This window comes from Macaca mulatta, chromosome 16 (assembly GCF_049350105.2).
Source record: "Macaca mulatta isolate MMU2019108-1 chromosome 16, T2T-MMU8v2.0, whole genome shotgun sequence".
Classification (NCBI taxonomy): Eukaryota; Metazoa; Chordata; class Mammalia; order Primates; family Cercopithecidae; genus Macaca; species Macaca mulatta.
The window spans coordinates 7,331,399-7,351,128 of NC_133421.1; the positions used below are offsets into that span (position 1 = coordinate 7,331,399).

At 43.8% G+C, this 19,730-nt stretch overlaps 1 protein-coding gene across 2 annotated transcripts in view; it reads left to right on the plus strand.

Moving 5' to 3' along the window:
- Positions 1–19,730, plus strand: part of WSCD1 (WSC domain containing 1) — a 513,503-nt gene that overhangs the window by 237,018 nt on the left and 256,755 nt on the right. For both annotated transcript variants that reach the window (XM_077969209.1, XM_077969208.1), the window contains one exon: positions 3,528–3,611. The gene's annotated coding sequence lies outside the window, so the exon portion shown is untranslated. The remainder of the gene's footprint in view (positions 1–3,527; positions 3,612–19,730) is intronic.

Genomic DNA, 19,730 nt, shown 5'->3' on the forward strand with positions numbered 1-19,730 from the left:
CGCCTGGCCTATTTGGTGCTTTTTCAAATCTGCTTTGACATATTTTACGTTGCTAGTTCTCTTTCATTTGGTTCTACCAGGTGATAGCAATCTCGGATCACCTTAATCCCATTTCAGGTTTGAAATATTGTAGAACACCTGGTAACTTGAAACCACGAGGCAGCCTGTGTAAAAGTTGGTTTACTTCTGGTTCCTCCTTAGGCTTAGAACTTTGGCATCTCAGCAATTAGTGCGACTGTGTCATTACGGTTCCTACCCCTGTCCCTCTTGCCTGGTAAAGATTTCAAAATGGGTCTTAGCTTATAAATTACTTCTTTTGGATTTGTAATTGCTTGGGGGACAAAGGTGGCCTTCAATGGCCGGCTCACCTCTTTCAATTTCTATCTTATTTTAGATCTTGGTGTGATAATTTCTCACTATCTGGTTAACTCTTGGATGCATTTAGGAAGGTATTTATTTATTTATTTTTAATTGAAAACATTCCAATACCTTTAAGAATACACATGGTTTTTTGTTACATGGATGAACCATATCGTGGTGAAGCCTAGGATTTTAGTGTGTCCATCACCGGAGTAGCGTACATTTCACCCAATAGGTGGTTTTTCATCCCTCACCCCACTCCCACCCTCCTCCTTTATGACTCTTCAGTGTTCATTATAACACTGTGTATGCCTTTGTGTACCCATAGCTTAGCTCTCACTTGGTCTTTGATTCCTGAGTTACTTCATTTAGAGTAATGACCTCCAGGCTGGGCACGGTGATTCACGCCTGTAATCTCAGCACTTTGGGAAGCCGAGGCGGGTGGATCACGAGGTCAGGAGATCGAGACCATCCTGGCTAACACGGTGAAACCCCGTCTCTACTAAAAATAGAAAAAATTCGCCGGGCGAGGTGGCGGGTGCCTGTAGTCCCAGATACTCGGGAGGCTGAGGCAGGAGAATGGTGTGAACCCAGGAGGGGTAGGTTGCAGTGAGCCGAGATCGCGCCACTGCACTCCAGCCTGGGCGACAGAGCAAGACTCCATCTCAAAAAAAAAAAAAAAAAAGAAGAAGAAGAATGACCACCAGTTTCATCCAAGTTGCTTTAAAAGATGTTTTTTTTCTTAAATGTCTGAGTAGTATTACACACACACACACACACACACACACACACACACACACATATATAAACATTATCTGCTCATTAGTTGATGGGCACTTAGGTTGATTCTATAGCTTTGCAATTATGAATTGTGCTGCTATAAATACAAGCATGCAAGTATCTGTTTGATATAGTGATTTCTTTTTCTTTGGGTAGGTACCCAGTAGTGGGATTGCTAGATTGAGGTGTAGATCTACTTTTAGTTCCAAAAAGTTGCTTTTAAATATTGTGTCCATCTTTGTTTGTCTCTGAGGTGCACCTGTAGGTTGGTTTAAAGCAAATGGTTTGCCATTATTTGAAGTGAAAGTCCTACATTTTCTTTTTCATTTAAAGTTTGGATTTACAGTTGTCAAGTTTAACAGTCTCCCGTTGGAATTTCGAATGTGATTACTTTGTATTTATAGATTCATTTGGAGGAGAATAGACATTTTTACAGTATTGAGTCTTTCCATTCAAGCTTATTTAAAATTTATCTTATGCCTTAGTAAAGTTTTATACTTTTATTAATCAATAAATTGTCCACTCATTTATAAATTTATTTCTGAATATTTTTATAAATTTCATTGTTAATGAGAATGAGATGCTCTATTCCACAAGCTGGCAATCTTTGTTTGTGAAGGGCCAGATAGTATATATTTTAAGATTTGCTAAAAAATTAGCCGGGTGTGGTGGCAGGCACCTGTAGTCCCAGCTAGTCAGGAGGCTGAGGCTAATCAGAATGGCGGAACCTGAGAGGCGGAGCTTGCAGTGAGCACCACTGCACTCTAGCCTCCGTCTCAAAAAAAAAAAAAAAAAAGAATAATGACCTCCAGTTTCATCCAAGTTGCTGTAAAAGACATTATTACTTTTTCTTAAATGTCTGAGTAGTATTACACACATACACACACACACACACATATATTATATATATAAACATTATCTGCTCATTAGTTGATGGGCTCATTAGCTGATCTCTCTTTCAAATAACCAACTCTGCCATTGTAGTCTGAAAGCAGCCCTAGACAATGTATAAACAAATTGGTATAGCTATACTGCGATAAAACTTTATTTACAAAAACACGTTGCCAAATGGGCTTAGCCCATGGGCCATAATGTGCCAAATCCTGCTCTATCCCATCACATTTTTCCAACTGTTAATTTTTTGGTGCTTTAGAGCTATTGATTTAAAAACTTTAATCTTAAAATTAGCAAATTTAATCAACTCTTTGATTAGTTCTAATGCTTTTACATCTGATTCACCTGGATTTTCCAGAGAGGTGAGTGTATGGTCTGTAATGCTGACAAATCTTCCTCTTTTTACCTGATAATCACACATTCTATTTAATTTTTGCATCTTGTTGCATCGACTAGAACCTCCAGTACAATGCTGTGTAATTAGAGTGATAACAATCATCTTCATATTTTAAATTTCTGTTTTGGAGAAAATATTTCAGATGTTTTTACCATTATCTGTGATGTCTGCTGTGAGTGATTGACAAATTAGCTTTGTAAGATTTAAAAAGTTTTCTTCTATTTCTAGCCTGCTGGGGGCTTAAGCATGTTGAATTTGATCCAATACTTTTCCACTATCAATTGAGATAATCTCATGTTTTTATTCATTTACTTTATTAATGTGATTATTTACAATGACTGATTTCCTGATATTCAATTGCTCATATATTTCTGAGGAAAACTTTTTATTTGTGATAATGTATTAGTATTTTAGTACATTGATGCATTTGATACGCAAACGTGTTATTTAACATTTTCACATTTAAGAGCTTGAATGAGATTGACTTGCAGGATACTTTTTGGTGTTACACTTATTCAGTTTTGGTATCATGGTTATGGAAAACTTATAGAATGAATCAAGATAAATTCTCTGGAAACTTCGTCTGAAATATTTCATATAATTAGGTATTTTCTGTTTATTCAGGATTCGGGATAACTGGTCCCCAAATCTTCATAAGGCAGTGCCTATTTGGAGTGTAATTACTAACCATTATTTCAATTTCTTCCAAAGTTAATCCATTCAGAATTTCTGTACTTGAGTACATCGAGGTAATTTTCCAAGAAAATAATTTATTTTATCTGAATTGAAAAATCTATCAGATAAAATTATCAATTTTTTCCTATGTTGAGAAAATCTTTTCCATATCTATAATTAGGCATATTTCTGGTTCTGAATGTTATGTAGTTTGCTGTTTCTCTTATTTCTTCACTGTCATTCCTGGAGATCTGTACATTTTATTGGTATTTTAAAAAAGTTTTAATTTTACTGATCAAGTCTACTCTGTTCTATTTTGTTTTTGCTTTCATATACTATGCTATTACTACCTATGTTCAGAGGGAAAATATTTTCGTATATTATTAGTGAGATTTTGATGGTTAAAATTTTAATTTTTCAGGTATTTGATGAATTTGAAAGAGATACTTTATTCCTCTTCGAAAGCCTGTTCTGAGTGCTACTGAACTCTCAGTTCATCCGTGTGGTAAGTGTGATTCCTGTTTGACATAGCGTTGGTTTTCTGTAAGTGCCTGGTGGATTTTTGATGTGTCCTCACTTCCAGGACACCTGAGCCCTGTGTTTCCCGTGGCCCGTCCGTGGCAATTATGAAGTAGGGGTGGGGGCACACTCAGGAGTGACGGCTTGGTCGGGAGCTTGTTTTCCTGGGCGTCCCATCCTTTATCGTGGTCAGTGTGGCCCAAGGGCCTCACTGGCCACATTGGACACAGCTTCACACTCTTGGTGTCAACACTCTTTGTCCAGGGGAGAGAGGCGGGGCTGAGCCGCAAGGAGTCGTGATTAACACCTGTGCAACGTGTCTATCAGGGAAGCTTGTTAGAGACTCAGCTGCCCTGAGTGCTCCTTCCCACTCGTGCCCTCTCTGAAGGACCAGAGTCTACTCTGTCTTCTGTTGAAGGCCTTTGAGTTTGGAATTCTCTGGAACAACTTCTCCCTTCGAAGGGGTCTTTTCCTTCATCAGTTTCCTGTGGTTTTGTTTCATTTCAGATCAAATCCGGTTCCTATTTTTCAAAAATGTTCACCATTTCTGAAATGCCAGTATCACTTTTTATTGTTTTCCTGGCCTATTATATATTTTTAAAGTCGTTTTATTTCGTCTCATAGAATTATAAATAGCCACGCTCACTACTACACACGCAAATGCACTTTTAAATCGATCCATGTTTTATTAACCTCAAGCCCTCATACACATTTGAAAAATAGTTGTATATCTCTACAAGAGAGGAGAGTTAGACAAATATAAACCATATAAGAGTTTTTCTGTACGGAGAGTGTTTAGTACTCCTATGAGTTCAAGCCTCTGCAGTGGTCTACTGCGGTACACAGGATGAGAATAATGAGCTAAACATCCAGACCGAATGGGGCGGCCACAGATTAGTACAGTAAGGCAAGTAAGAAGGAAAATTAATATAATCTACTTGTCACTGTAATTTTCTTTTCTTTTTTCTGAGACAGAGTCTTGTTCCGTCACCCAGGCTGGAGCGCAATGGCGCGATCTCGGCTCACTGCAACCTCCACCTCCCGGGTTCCAGCGATTCTCCTGCCTCAGCCTTCCTAGTAGCTGGGATTACAGGTGCCCGCCACCAGGCCTCGCTAAGTTTTGTATTTTTAGCAGAGACAGGAGTTTCATCATGTTGGTCAGGCTGGTCTCGAACTCCCGACGTCAGGTGATCCACCTGCCTTGGCCTCCCAAAGTGCTGGGATTACAAACATGAGCCACCGTGCCCGGCCTGTCAGTGTAATTTTCTCTTTTGAGATTTATCGATTTAAAAAATACTTTTTTAATATTAATGTGGCTTATATTAATTTCTGTATATGTGGGGGTGAAAGTGATGATGTATATAAATTAGGGTAAGGAAAAATATGTTTGCCGAATTCGGGTTTGGCGGTTTTCAGTCTGTTTGCTAGTGACTGTTAAACACAATACGCGTGTTGGAGGGGTCCCCGAGATCCTCCGCATGATGGATTTGCTAGGGAGACTCACACACTCAACATGTAGTTGTTGTCACAGCCGTGGTTCATTACAGCAAAAGGATACAAAGAAAAATAAGCCTGGGGAAAAGGCACGTGAAGTAAAGTCTGGAGAAAGCCAGGTGCAAGTTTTCCAAAGTTGTCTCTAGTGAAGTCACACAGGACACACATAAGTCCTCCAGCAAGGAGTCATGATAACACCTGTGAAATCTGTCTATCAGGGAAGCTCATTAGAGTCATTGCCAAAGGTTTTTACTGGGAGCTGCTCACTAGGTACTCTGTGTCTAGTACGGACCAAATTTGGCTCTGGCTTTCCAGAAGAAAAGCAGGTGTCAGCATAAACCACATTGTTCGTGCAAATGGTTTAAGCACAGGGAGCCACTCTTATACGTTAGGCAAAGTTTTGCATCAGAATAAAGAACTCTCTACCATTCAAGTTCCCAGACGTCAGCCAAGGACTGGCTTTGCAAGCAGCCCTTTCTAAGGACAGCAGTCCTGGCCCTACTGTATGAACTCTTTTCTGCACAATCCCTAACCTTTGCTTTGAGTCGATTGATGGAGCAAATAACATGTTACTGACTAAATCTGCAATACAACTTTTTCCCCTTCTTTTTTCTACTGAAAAGTCAGGAGCGTGTGGGACTGCTTCAACTTTCTTAGAAAATTGGTGTGTGAGAGTTTTTATTGATTGGCCATAATCTGACCAATCCATTCAATGACTGATTACTTCTTTCATGAGATACTTGTGGCGTGTCTACTATATACTAGATACTGATACGGAGACTGATGGAGGGGTGCATTTGTTTAATAGTCAAATGCTTGCACCTGACCCATAAATGTAGGCCTTCCTTCAAGACCCATGCTTGGTCAACTTTTTCTGTCATTCTTCTCTCTTTTTTTGATGGAGTCTCACTCTGTCGCCCAGGCTGGAGTGCAGTGGTGCGATCTCGGCTCACTGCAAGCTCCTCCTCCAGGGTTCACGCCATTCTCCTACCTCAGCCTCCCAAGTAGCTGGGACCTGAGGCGCCCGCCACCGCGCCCAGTAATTTTTTGTATTTTTAGTAGAGACGGGGTTTCACCGTGTTAGCCAGGATGGTCTTGATCTCCTGACCTCGGGATCTGCCCTCCTCAGCCTCCCAAAGTGCTGGGATTACAGGCGTGAGCCACCGTGCCTGGCCCCTGCCATTCTTCTTACAATTCTGATGACTTCGATTTCTCCTTGTAAACTGATGCTTCTTGAAACTATATCTGTAGCCCAAATCCCTCTCGCATTTCCTAAAACCCCCACATCTGACTGAGGAGTGTCTCCTTAGGGCTCCTCCACAGCCATCTCACATTCAGCTTATTCAAGACTGAACTTGGCATTTCCCCCCGAGTCTGTTCCTTCTCTGTGTATTTCATCTTCTGGTTAATGGCATCTCCATTTATCTAATTAATAGAATTATCTGGAAGTGATCGTTGACTCCTTCCTCTCCTCCCATCCCTAAAGCCTTGGTCACTTAGCAGTTAACTATTGCTGGGTAACACACCACCCCGGAAGTCAATGGCTTACAACAATTGTTATTATCACTGGGGGTTGAGTGATCTGTGCTGGGCTTGGTTGGGATGGCTCTGTTTCATGTGTCTCTCCTCCTCTTCCCGGGTCCATAAAAACACACAAAACCTCTCAATCCTCCTCTTCCCAGGTCCCTAAAAACCCACAAAACCTCTCAAGGCACCAGCTTGGAATGGCGCAGTGTTACCTCTGCCTTACTCTATTACCCAAGCAAGTCACGTGGCTGAACCCATACTCTGCCCATTCAGTGGGAGGAGCTTCAAAGTCAAAAGGCAAAGGGTGTGGATAGGAGAAGAGGTGAAGCATTGGAACCAATAGTGTAATTGCTCATGGTCACAAAGTCCTGGAGCTTTTCCCTCTTAAGTACCACCTCTTGCCTTCCATCGCCTTTGCTATGGCCCCTGTTCCGACCTTCTCAGCGCTCTCCTGGCCTACTGCAACATCCCCCTTCTTGGATGTTCTTGCTTTTAGATTCTCCATAGGGCATCAGAGTCATAGGTCTATCTAGATGCAAATCTGAACTGAAGTGAAGAGTCCTCTAGGGCTCTCTGTACCCTTGGGAGAAAGTCTGAGTTCAGGCATGGCTTTCCATGATGCGGCCCTTCCTGGTGCCTGAAGCTTAGTTTTCCCTACTCTCCCTTTTCACCTTTTTCTTCTGCCTTGCTAAGTTCTCCGGAGTTCCCACACACACTATGCAGTTTCACACCATCATGCTTTTGCACAGGTTACCTCCTGGGCCTGGAAAGCCGTTTCCCTCTTGTCTGCCCAGGGAGGCCCTCCACACCCTTAACTACTCTGTGGCGTATTCTTCCCTGAAGTTTTCCGGAGCTCTCCCCAGCTAAGGTGATGGTGCCTCCCTTAGTGTCCCCACCACCCTGGAACCCTGTGGGTTATGCATGAATATAACATCTAATCATGTGGCCATGACCTTCTCTAGGCCTCATGTGTTGTATGCACCACAGTGTACTAAGGACCTAGCACAAAATATAGCTAATTTTAAACTACAACAGCAAAGCTGAGTAGATGTGTCCTAGGCCATGTGGCCTGCAAAGCCTGAAATATTTACTCTCTGACCCTTTACAGAAAAAGTTGATTTAGAGGTTTGCGCTTGGACCAGAAAGGCAGCTTCCTAGGGTGAGTTGATGGCTAACAACTCAGTGGGGCTTGGGCTGGCTTTCCCCAACACACTCATCAGGAAGGCAAAGCCAGAAGTGCTGACAGCACTCAGGGCACGTTCCCCTACTCCTGGCCCTTCTGTGTTGATTGGCATGACATGTGTGGAAGTGTGGGGGCTCTTTTGTGATCTTGAGACAGACTGGGAGCTTATGTTCCCATTGTGCATTTCTGCTGTGTGGGCTTGGTGCTGCTGGTGGGAACATCCCGGGTCTGGCCTCCACAGGGACAATCACAGGGCGTGCAGACCTAAAGTCAAGGCCCCCACACAGGACTCTCTCTGTGGTCTGTAGACCTTCTTGCTAATTTTAGCAAGAATTCAATATATTTTTCACTCAATGATGGATGAATAGAGGGATGGATGGTTGGTTGATTCAGGTTCACAGGAAGAGGGGATTAAAGACTGCCTTTTATACCTTGTGGGTGACATTAAATTAGAGCATTCATAAAATGAAGCAGGGGTATATTTCTCCTAGTATTAATATACAGTAATTCTAATTGGACTCCAATGGTAATTCTTACTGGACTTATTTTTCACTTTGAGACTCAATTAATTTAGCGATTTTAATTGGGTGTGTGGAAATTCTTACAGGCCAATGTAGATATTGTTGTGCATGTAAAACTTTTAGAGGTTAATTTAAACATTAGATCTTATTCTCTGGGGAGAGTTTGGGAGCAGCCACCGTGGAATTGAATGCCGCTAACAATTTAGAGCAGGGGTCAGCGAAATGTGGCGGATGGGCCAAATTCAGCTTGCAGCTTATTTTGTAAATAAAGGTTTCCAGGAACACAGCTGCACTTTTTCATTTATATATTGTCTATGGCTGATTTCAAGCTACAACAGCAAAGCTGAGTAGATGTGTCCAAGGCCACATGGCTTGCAAAGCCTGAAATATTTACTATCTGACCCTTTACAGAAAAAGTTGATTTAGAGGCTTCCACTTGAGGGCTTCCTCCGGTGAGTTGATGGCTAACGACTCTGTAAATGTCCCGTGACCCCTCGTTTTATTTCATTTGGAAAAGATGCTGGGATTTTGCCAATGCTTAGAATTATATTTAATACATATGAGATTCCTGGGAGATACTTTGACAGGCATTATAAAGCATCTACTATGTGCTAAGTGCTAGAGATGCAAAGACCATTGGGCTTGCAAAGTCTAACCTTTTGTTGAGATGCACTGGGCCCAACACTGCTGTCCAGCCATGGGGCTGTCTGTGAACCTGAGAATCATTATTCTGGGAGGGGTGAGATTTCCAATTAAGGCTTTTATTGACCTTTATGATCTGAGACTCAGAACCAAGCGATATTGGGAAGGACACACAAGCTTATGGAAATTGCCCAACTTGAACAGTTTGGGTGAGATTTATCTGCAGGAGTGGCAAGCTTATTTCCCCTGACAAATTTTTTATGTTTCATTTGGTCTTATTTCACTGCTTGGGAAAGGTTTTCCCCTAACATTTTTTTTGTTTATTTTTTATCTGGTGATAATGTTTTTGAAAATACTAAGTGGTATAAAAGGCCACTCGGACACAGGGGATTTGAGCAAACCTAGGGCTTGGAAGAGACTTTTTGTCTTAATGAGTACCACCATTAGAGCTGGTGGCAGAGCTGCCCTGGGGTTCCTGGACCACCCAGATCACCGATCACCTGGTTGTATTTAAGTTAAAGAAAATGGCAAGGGGCAGAAAAGGGGTGATTGGATATTGGGGAGAGAGAATGCAAGTAGAATTAGGGAGCTGGAGTGGGATGATGGTTTGTAGACTACTGCGTGTGTGTGTGTGTGTGAGAGAGAGAGAGAGAGAGAGAGAGAGAAGAAATGGGGGCAAATCACACCTGGGTCCTACAGAGGAGCTTGGGCTCAGCCATTATCTATCTGGAGTGCTTCATGCAAGCTTGTCACTCCTTTGAGTCTCTTTCTTTAGCTATAAATGAGGGATAACAATTGTCTCTACTTTCCACAATTGCTATGAGGATTGAGTAAAAGATGCATGGCAAGCTATTGGCCTAGAGTTCAGTATAGAGTAATTATATTTTCCTACCGTTTTCCTTTATTCCCATTATTATTACCCCTGCATGAATTTTTTTTTTTTTTTTTTTTTTTTTTTTTTTTTTTTTTGAGACAGAGTCTCGCTCTGTCTCCCAGGCTGGAGTGCAGTGGCGTGATCTCGGCTCACTGCAACTTCCACCTCCCTGGTTCAAGCAATTCCCCTGCCTCAGCCTTCTGAGTAGCTGGGATTACAGGTGCATGCCACCACGTCCAGCCAGTTTTTTTGTATTTTTAGTAGCGATGGGTTTCACCATGTTGGCCAAACTGGTCTAGAACTCCTGACCTCAAGCAATCTGTCCGCCTCGGCCTCCCAAAGTGCTGGGATTATAGGCATGAGTCACCACGCCCAGCCACCCCTGCATGATATTAACAAGGCTGAGGCTGAGGCTGGTTGGAAAGACCTTGATATGTTGAGTCAGGGCCTGAAGTCATCACTGGGAGGTGAGGGTCTTATAACTCTGTCTGTGGCAGAGATGGACGTGGGTTTTACTTAGGCAGCTGGGGAAGGAGTGAGTCAAGGAGAGAGAAATATAACATCCATGCATTTCCATCTGAGGAGTCTAAATTCCTTCTTTGTCCTTTTAATCTGGATTTCTTTTAGACCTATTAACTGTAAGAATGACTGTGTTGATTAAACTCTCCTAATACATTTTTGAATTCATCACCAAAGCAGTAGGAGTCTGTCCTAAATGTCTCCTCACCTCCTCACCCCACAAAACACCCCAGCCTACAACACAGAAGTTGCCCTTTGTTTTTGCTGACTCCAATCACTGTCACAGCACTGGGCTGAGGGCCAGCCCAACACTTCTGAGGATTGTATCTTTGGTAGCCAATCCCTTGTCGCTCTGGACTTCCTCTTCTTCCAATATCTGAAGGTCTTGTCGAAATCTTGAGAAACCTGTTGACCTCCCTTCCAATGGTATGACCTAATTCATTCGCAAAGGGCTTATCTTCCAAAGGGAGAGGGGTCCATGATAGAAACTCAGCAATGTGATTGTTGCACAATGTACTTGTTAAATTCAATGAACAGTGAAAAGTTCCTTGGCATAACTTAAGCAAAAGACAGGGCTTGGTTGGCTGGATGTGTCACCGAATCCCAGGGCTGAAGGGCGGTGGGCCTTTAAGGCCTGATACTCAGCAGGAAAGCCATCAGGATACAAGGCTGCCAGCTGCCTCATTGCCTGATGGCCTCTTATTTCTTTCTTTCTTTTTTTTTGTATGTAAGCACCTTTTCATTCTTTTTTTTAAATTTAATTTAATTTTTTGAGACGGAGTCTTGCTCTGTCGCCAGGCTGGAGTGCAGTGGTACAATCTTGACTCACTGCAACCTCCGCCTCCCTGGTTCAAGCAATTCTGTTGCCTCAGCCTCCCGAGTAGCTGGGATAACAGGCACGTGCCACCATGCCCAGCTAATTTTTGTATTTTTTGTAGAGACGGGGTTTCACCATGCTGGCTAGGCTGGTCTCGATCTCCTGACCTTGTGGTCCACCCGCCTCGGCCTCCCAAAGTGCTGGGACTTTTCTTTCTTCTATCTTCAGCCTGATCTTTTCTATTCTACTTACGCATGGCTCAGAGGTGGTTACCTGGGCCCTGGCTTTCCATGATATCCCAATTCATAATTCTTCAGAGACTGATTAGAGTGTATATTAATTTAAAACTTGTAGGAGGAAGACTCTGGATAGCCCAGCCCAGCCAGTGGATTGGCTCCCTCTGGGTCAGCCGTGACTCACCGGTCACCAGGCGCCAGGGGATGCAGCGTGCTCCTGTATTTCCTGCACATCTTCATGCAGACAGGTTCTGGATAACACACCCTCTTGAAAGAGACTTTCCCCATGTTGGAATGGCATTCTGCACCCTTATCAACAGACACAACCTCCTGCAGGCCAAGCAGCGGGGCCTGTTGGGAGCGATTTGGTACCGTCAGCAGCATGACTCCTCAGGGGATCTGTGGATCTCTAGGTCAGAGCCCTCTGCTGCAGGTTATGTACAGGCTGCAATTTCTCCAGCAGCAGCTACAGTCAGGTCACAGGCCAGTCATTAGAAATGCCAAACGTGTTTGGTCCAAAGATGACCTGTGTTATAAACTACCCGTCCCAAGGACATTACCAGTTGGGAAGTACGAGATTCTTTTAAATCAGAGAATTGAGAGAAAATGCGTAACTGTGCAAAATCACCAGCGAGGGTGCCTGGAAGCTGCTGCTTCTTCTAGTCAAATGGAAATCTTTCCATGATGCCAGGTGGTGCTGTGAAGAGGCAGAATTCTTCCCCTAAGCCCACATGCTCATCAGGTCCCTTAAACCAACAGCTTGAGAAATTTAGATTTCCTTCGGCATTCTTTCAAACTCCGGGCCTAGTGATTTCTTCTGGAATTTTAGAAGAGCTTATTATGCCATTTCTTTGGGGGGCCCTGGGAGGATCAATCCTTTCAGGCTTCAGTTTTCCCAGGGTGGAAATGGGAAGCTGAACAAGATGATCCCTATGGCCCCCTCAGTCCCGATTTTCTGTGATTCTGTGGCAAGAGTCCAGGCTTGGGTGAAGCAGGACTGACATGATAAACTTTGCATGGCTTAAAACATGAGGGCTCCCAAGCTCCTGGGTCTATGCTCCTCTTTGATCTGTTTCATGCTCATGCTGTTTGGCTGGCTTTTCTTTCTTTCTTTCTTTTTCCTTTCCTTTCCTTTCCTTTCCTTTCCTTTCCTTTCTTTCCTTTCTTTCCTTCCTCCCTTCCTCCCTTCCTCCCTTCCTTCCTTCTCCTCTCTCTTTTCTTTCTCTCTCTCTCCCCTGCTCTCCCTCTCTCCCCCTTCCCCCTTCTTCCTTCCTTCCTTCCTTCCTTCCTTCCTTCCTTCCTTCCTTCCTCCCTCCCTCCCTCCCTCCCTTCCTCCCTTCCTTCCTTCCTTCCTTCCTACCTTCCTTCCCCTCTCTCTTTCTTTCTCTTTCTCTCTCTCTCCCCTGCTTTCCCTCTCTCCCCCTTCTGCCTCCTTCCTTCCTTCCTTCCTTCCTTCCTTCCTTCCTTCCTTCCTTCCTCCCTCCCTCCCTCCCTCCCTTCCTTCCTTTCTCCCTCCTTCCCTCCCTCCCTCCCTCCTTTTTCCCTTTTCCCTTCCCTTTCCTTCCCTTCCCTTCCAAGACAGAACTCACTCTGTTGCCCAGGCTGGAGTGCAATGGCATGACCATAGCTCACGACAGCCTCAACCTCCCAGGCTCAAGCAATCCTCCTACCTTAGGCTCCTGAGTAACTGGAACCACAGGCGTGCACCACCATGGCTTGCTAATTTTTCTTTTTTTAATGTTTTGTAGAGATGGGATCGTGCTATGTTGCCCAGTCTGGTCTCAAATTCCTGGGCTCAAGCAATCCTCCCACCTCAGTCTCCCAAAGTGCTGGGATTACAGGCGTGAGCCACTGTACCTGGCCACCCTTTGGCTTTTCAAACCATCCTTGAGCAAGCCTCGAGGCTTCTGTTGGAGGGTCTCCTTTGTACTAGTCCATCAGCATCTTTTGTTCATTTGGATTCTCTGCTTTGAAGTTTGACTTGATAGTTGATTAGCACAGAAGCTAACCAGGGAGGGCTGAGAGAAGAGGCGTTCGAGAGAAAAAGGCCTCTTGTTGCTGCTGCTGCCCCTGTTGTGGCAGGAACACTTCCGCCTTGTCAGGGTCTTGGAGGACCAAACATATTTTTACATATCCTAAGACATCTAGAATGATCCAAAAGTTATCAGAAGGCTTGGAAATAAAAGTAGGATTCTATGACTAAAAGGGTCCTTAGAGTAAATTACTTCAATGTCCTCATCCAGCCAGGGATTTCTGCTCCACTGTCACCAAGAGGTAGTCAATGAACCTTTCTTTGTCTAGCGCAAGTGATGGGGAGCTCACTACCCCCTGAAAAAGCTCATTCAATTTCAGAACATCTCCAATTGTATCAGTTTGTTCCACCTGCCCAACTCAGATGGGTCCCCCTTAGGAGCTACTCACCTGAAGATGACTCTTGGGTCGCCAGTTCAATCCTGCAGATATTTGTAAATTGTGAGCTCGTCCATTGGAATCTTCCCCTTTCCAGGCTAGGCAGCCTGAGAACCGGCAACTGCTTTTCTAAGCATATGGCTTCCACTTCCCACCTCATTTTGGAGGGCACTTGTGGAACTCTGTTCTTCAGGTGTGACCTGACTCACATGAAATAAGCAGTTGTGAGCTTCTCCCCAGTTCTCTAATGCCTTTGGAAAAGCTATTTGCTCACAGGTATTTGCCAAGGAGGGAGAGGGTGTGTTTCAGCTTCTTGGGTTTATGTCAAGAACAGACTGGCCTGGCTCTGAACGTCTGGGAAAATCCTAATACCTCATTTGCTATCAGTTCTTTCCAGGCCTTTCTTACAGAACGTAAGAGCAAAAATAGTTCTCATAGATCATCTGCCTTAGCCTCTCTTCCCATTTTACAGATGGGGAAGACTGAGTCCCAGAGGGAGGAATCGAATGTCACTCAGTGCTAGAAAAATGGGAGCCAAGGTCTTCCGGTTCTTAAGTTCAGCGAGATCACCTTTCATCTGAAAGAGAAACGCGGATGATCCCTGAGTGTCTTTGGAGCCTGGGATCCATGGGAGCTTTGGCCCCATGGAACTTGGATACCCATCTTCTTCCTGTGGTCTGCAATTTCCCCTATGCCGATCCTGTATCTGCACTCTGAGCTCAGGAGTCACTGCCTCCAGCCTTGACCTTTCTTCCCCTGCCCCCACCATCTCTGGAACTCAGCCTCTTTCCAAGTCATCAACTTATCCTCACGAAGGCAAGAATAAAAGAAAATCTGCTAATATTCAAGCAACTTTGCTAAACAAGCAACTCTTTCAGGGTGACTATTTATTGCTACTTATGATGACAGATTATCTTTCTGATTTCCCCCAGCACATGTCTCCAGAGGAAATTAGATACAGTATTTTCCTTAAGCGGGGCCAGGAGAGAAAATGTTTCTATAAATACTTAACAACTTGTCAGGGGAGATTACAAATATTGGCACGTCCTTCACAATGTCACGTTGGTTATTGAAGCTGTTGTAAGAAATCAGGATGGTTTATTTTCTTCTTGCTCCAAGGTAGGGCTACATCTTCTGAGGCTGGAAGAGGTGCTCCCAAAGGAGACCAGACTCAAGCCCAGGATCCTGGCCTCCCCAGCATCTGTCGTCCCACCAGGGCCAGAGAGCTCTGGGTCCATTAGCTCCACTATTTTCCAGCAAAGGGACCTTGAGTAAACCCTTTAGCTCCTTAGTGTCTCAGTTTTCTCTTCTGAATGATAATGATACTCTGACTCATCTCAAGGTATTGCAAAGATTAAATGAGGTATTGAGTGAAAATTCCCCGATACGTGGTGGGTGAGCCACACATATAGACCCTATTGTGTCCCCCTCCTGGTCCATGAAGACCACCCTTATCAACAGACATGGGCTGCACAAAGCCTCATTGTTTTCCTACTTCCAGTGTTGCTTAGGAGGAATTTGACCATAACAAGAATAATACATGCAGTTAATAAAAGGTAACATTTCTGAATCTCTTACCTGTGGCAGGATTGTTCTAAGGCCTTCTCATGGATTAAGTCATTTAATCCTTCTAGCGACTTTATGGGAGAGGTACTATGGGTTTAGTATCCCTTATCTGAAAACCTGAAATCCAAACTGCTCCAAAATCTGAAACTTTTTTAATGTCGACATTAGGCTCAAAAGTGATGCTCATTAGAACATTCCAGATTTTGGACTTTTGGATGAGGAGTGTTCAACCAGTATGTATAATGCAGATATTCCAAAATCTGAGAAATGTCTGAAAAACACTTCTGGTCCCAAGCATTTTAGATAAGGGAAACGGCTTGTAGTAGCATCTGTCTTTTACAGAGGAGGAAACCGAGGCAAAACGACCTGCTCACGGCCACAGAGGCAGAAGTGACGGGGCTGAGATTGGTCTCAGGCTGTGATATTCATGCACTAAATTAACCAGATATGTGGTCTCTGAAGGAGAGCTGGTTCTCGTTCCTTTCTAGTAATCTCTCCTCGGCACCTTTAAGGATTTCCTCTTGATCCTTTATGTTCTAGAGTTTTACCGTTATGGATTTAGCTATGGATTTTTTGTTTTTTGTTTTTGTTTTTGTTTTTGTTTGAGATGGAGTTTCACTCTCATTGCCCAGGCTGGAGTACAATGGTGTGATCTCGGCTCACTGTAACCTCTGCCTCCTGGGTTCAAGTGATGCTCCTGCCTCAGCCTCCCTAATAGCTGGGATTACAGGCATGTGTCACCACACCTGGTTAATTTTGTATTTTTAGTAGAGATGGGGTTTCTCCATATTGGTCAGGCTGGTCTTGAACTCCCGACCTCAGGTGATCCACCCGCCTCGGCCTCCCAAAGTGCTGGGATTACAGGCGTGAGCCACCGCGCCTGGCCTGGATCTTTTAGTTATCCTGCTCAGTACCTGGTAGAATTTTTAGATCCATCATCTCACGTTTTACCTACATTCTGTGAAATTCCTGGCTGTTATCTCTTCAAGCACTGATTCTGTGTTATCTCTGTTTCTCCTGGAACATCCTAGCAGACCTATATCGAAGCTTTTGGAGTTGATTTTCATGTCCCTCAACTTCTCTTTTGTATTTTTCAGTCTTTTAATCTCTCTTTTTTGCTATGGTCCATTTGCTCTTTATGTCCCCAATTTTGTTCCTTGGCTACGTTCAGCCTTCTGGTCAGTGTCTCTGTTGAGTTTTAAAATCTCAGTAACTCTCTTGTTTCATTTCTAAGGTTTCTAATTGGTTCCTTGTCATAGCCATTTCCTTTTTATCCCGTCATTTTATTTCTTGTGTCATGCTTGCAATCCCCTTCCTGACCTCTTCAAGTCGATGACAATGCTTGTCCTGTAGCTTCTCAGAACGTTCTGTTTGGTCTCTTTTCCCTCACACGTGGTTTCATTCATGGAGTTTGTTGTGAGCCCTCCACGGTGGCCACCTCCTCAACAGCTTTGTGCCTCCTCACTGTGAGTTCACCTGGCGGATCCTGAGCTGGGCTGGCCTCCAGGGCGTGGTGCCTCAGCAGCCTCCACCTCATTTCTAGGTCCTATCCCCCTTGGCACCCAGGTCCAAAAGGTCTTGGTGCTCTCTTGGGTGGACAGGAAGTGATTTCCAGTTCTCGGCCTCCTCTGGGAGGCATCCCTCTGGGCTGCAGCCTGGGAAGGGCTATGTGGTTTTAGCCTCCACATACTGCCACTGTGCTGCTTTGTATTTCATTTCTTTTAGAAGCCTGGCTTTAAAAACTACAGCGATATCCCTTCTTTATTTTTGAATATGCATGTATTCCCCCTCAACACTAGAAAAGTCTGGAGTGGAAAGTAGAGGTTTTGTTGTTGTTTTGTTTTTGTTTTTTTGAGACAGAGTCTTGCTCTGTTGCCGAGGTTGGAATGCACTGCAGCATGACCTTGGCTCACTGTAACCTCCGCTTCCCAGGTTCAAGCCATTCTCCTGCCTCAGCCTCCCGAGTAGCTGGGGTTACAGGTGTGTGCCACCACACCCGGCTAATTTTTGTATTTTTAGTAGAGACAGGGTTTCGCCATATTGGCCAAGCTGGTCTTGAACTCCTGACCTCAGATGATCCACCTGCTTCAGCCTCTCAAAGTGCTGGGATTACAGGCGTGAGCCACTGAGCCTAGCCAAAAGTAGGGTTTTTGTTTTGTCTTTGTCTACGATCTTGAATTAGAAACTCTTTCTCATTATTATTCTTTGTTAAAATGAAATAATCAGTGTATACAAAAGAATATATATAATATTGGTCATAACTCATAATAATTCATAATAATAGACCTGTGAGCTGGCCCTTAACTTATCACCAAGACAAGACCAATACTGTTGAGGTCACAGCATGTTCCTTCCCGATCCCATCTCTTTGCCTCCCCTCATGCCCAGGAAACAACTCCTCTTGGGTATTTTCTGTTTATCTTTCTGTTGATTCTCCCCTCCATTACTTTTTCACCAAATCTTTCTTTTCTTTTCTTTTCTTTTCTTTTCTTTCTTTCTTTCTTTCTCTTTCTTTCTTTCTTTCTCTTTCTTTCTTTCTCTTTCTTTCTCTTTCTTTTTCTTTCTTTCTTTCCTTTCTTTCTTTCCTTTCTTTCTCTCTTTCTTTCTCTCTTTCTTTCTTTCTTTCATTCTTTCTCTCTCTTTCTTTCTTTCTTTCTTTCTTTCTTTTTCTTTCTTTCTGCCTCTCTCTCTCTCTCCTTCCTTCCTTCCTTCCTTCCTTCCTTTTCTTTCTTTCTTTTTTATTTTGAGATGGAGTCTCATTCTGTTGCCCAGGCTGGAGTGCAGTGGCACAATCTTGGCTCACTGCAACCTCTGCCTCCCGGGTTCAAGCAATTCACCTGCCTCAACCTCTCCAGTAGCTGGGATTACAACAGGTGTGCGCCACCATGCCTGGCTAACTATTGTGTATGTGTGTGTGTGTGTGTATATATATAGTTTTTTTTTTTTTTTAGTAGAGACAGGGTTTTGCCATGTTGGCCAGGCTGGTCTCGAACTCCCAACCTCAGGTGATCTGCCCGCCTCGGCCTCCCAAAGTGCTGGAATAAGTGTAAGCCACCGTGCCCGGCCTCACCAAATTTTTTAATGCATGGAAGTGCCGTAACATTGGCTCTTTATCATTGTACTATAAAGTTGCAAAAATAATTACAAAACTGCAAAAATAATGAATACACATTGTCACATAAATGGACCAATGAGTCCATGAAACAACACAGAAATGAGGAACAGACTCAAGTTTGTAAGGAAATTTTCTCTATAAAAAAGGAGGTAATGTAAAGCAAGGCATTCAAAAAAGATGTAGGGCCGTTTGTTACCTATTTAGAATAAAATACATTCTAGATTCTTATCTCACCCCTTACATGAAAAGGAATCTTGAATGTCCAGAAAGACGGTCCAGGCAGAGCTGGCTGTGCTTCTCTGCAAACGTGTGCTATATCCCCCTCACTGGATCAGGGCACAGGAGAGTGGGAAAGTGGGAAAACGGCTATCCACGTTCCATGAGTCTCACCTGCTTCCAGATCCTGCTGTGTCACAGAAACCCCGCCTGCCGGCAGCCAGTGCCTGGGGAAGGCCCCGGGCTTCTGAGCACCCCTTCTCGAAAGAAGCCTGTCCTGCCGGAGGTCCTAATTAAACACAGGGCAAGACAGCATCTGCAGCGATGCCTTTGACAGGGGAGAGGGCTGGTGCGTGGCAAACCCGGCCATTTATCAAACGTACACGCTTGCATTGCTCAGCGGGTTTGGGGACCACATTAATAAATCACTTTTTTATTTGAAAGCAGCTCCCAACACACAATAGAGCCACTTGAGTCATCTCTCTGTCCAGGGCTTGGCTTCCACAGGGCCCTTCCAGCCAGCCTGGTTATTTTTAGCTGTAATTAAAATCATAACATACAGTGTCATGGACCCCATTTCTGCTAAGTGACGTGCAAGCAGGTTTTTTTTTTTTTTTTTAATTAAACTGTAAAAACTTTTCAATTTGGGGATATTTAGGGTGTTCAAGGAGAAAACCACCCTAACATTCATGCCAGATGACAGCTAGTCAATGAGGAGAGGAAAAAACACCCCACGTTGACTCCGTCGATCTCTCTGCTCTCGCCGCACTAAATTACAGAATTAATAGGCTCTTAGAAAAGACTGACACACAGTTACTGTGAGAAAGACAATTAAATGTGGAAACCCACTTTTCTCACCGCATTGAATTTTAACAGGAGCCTTTGAGACTCAATAAATCTCTTTTCTATTTCTTCTTCGCTTTCCCATAAGTTCTTCAGAGAAGCACCGAGAACGTTTAAGAGGCTTCTCGCTCTTGATCATCTCT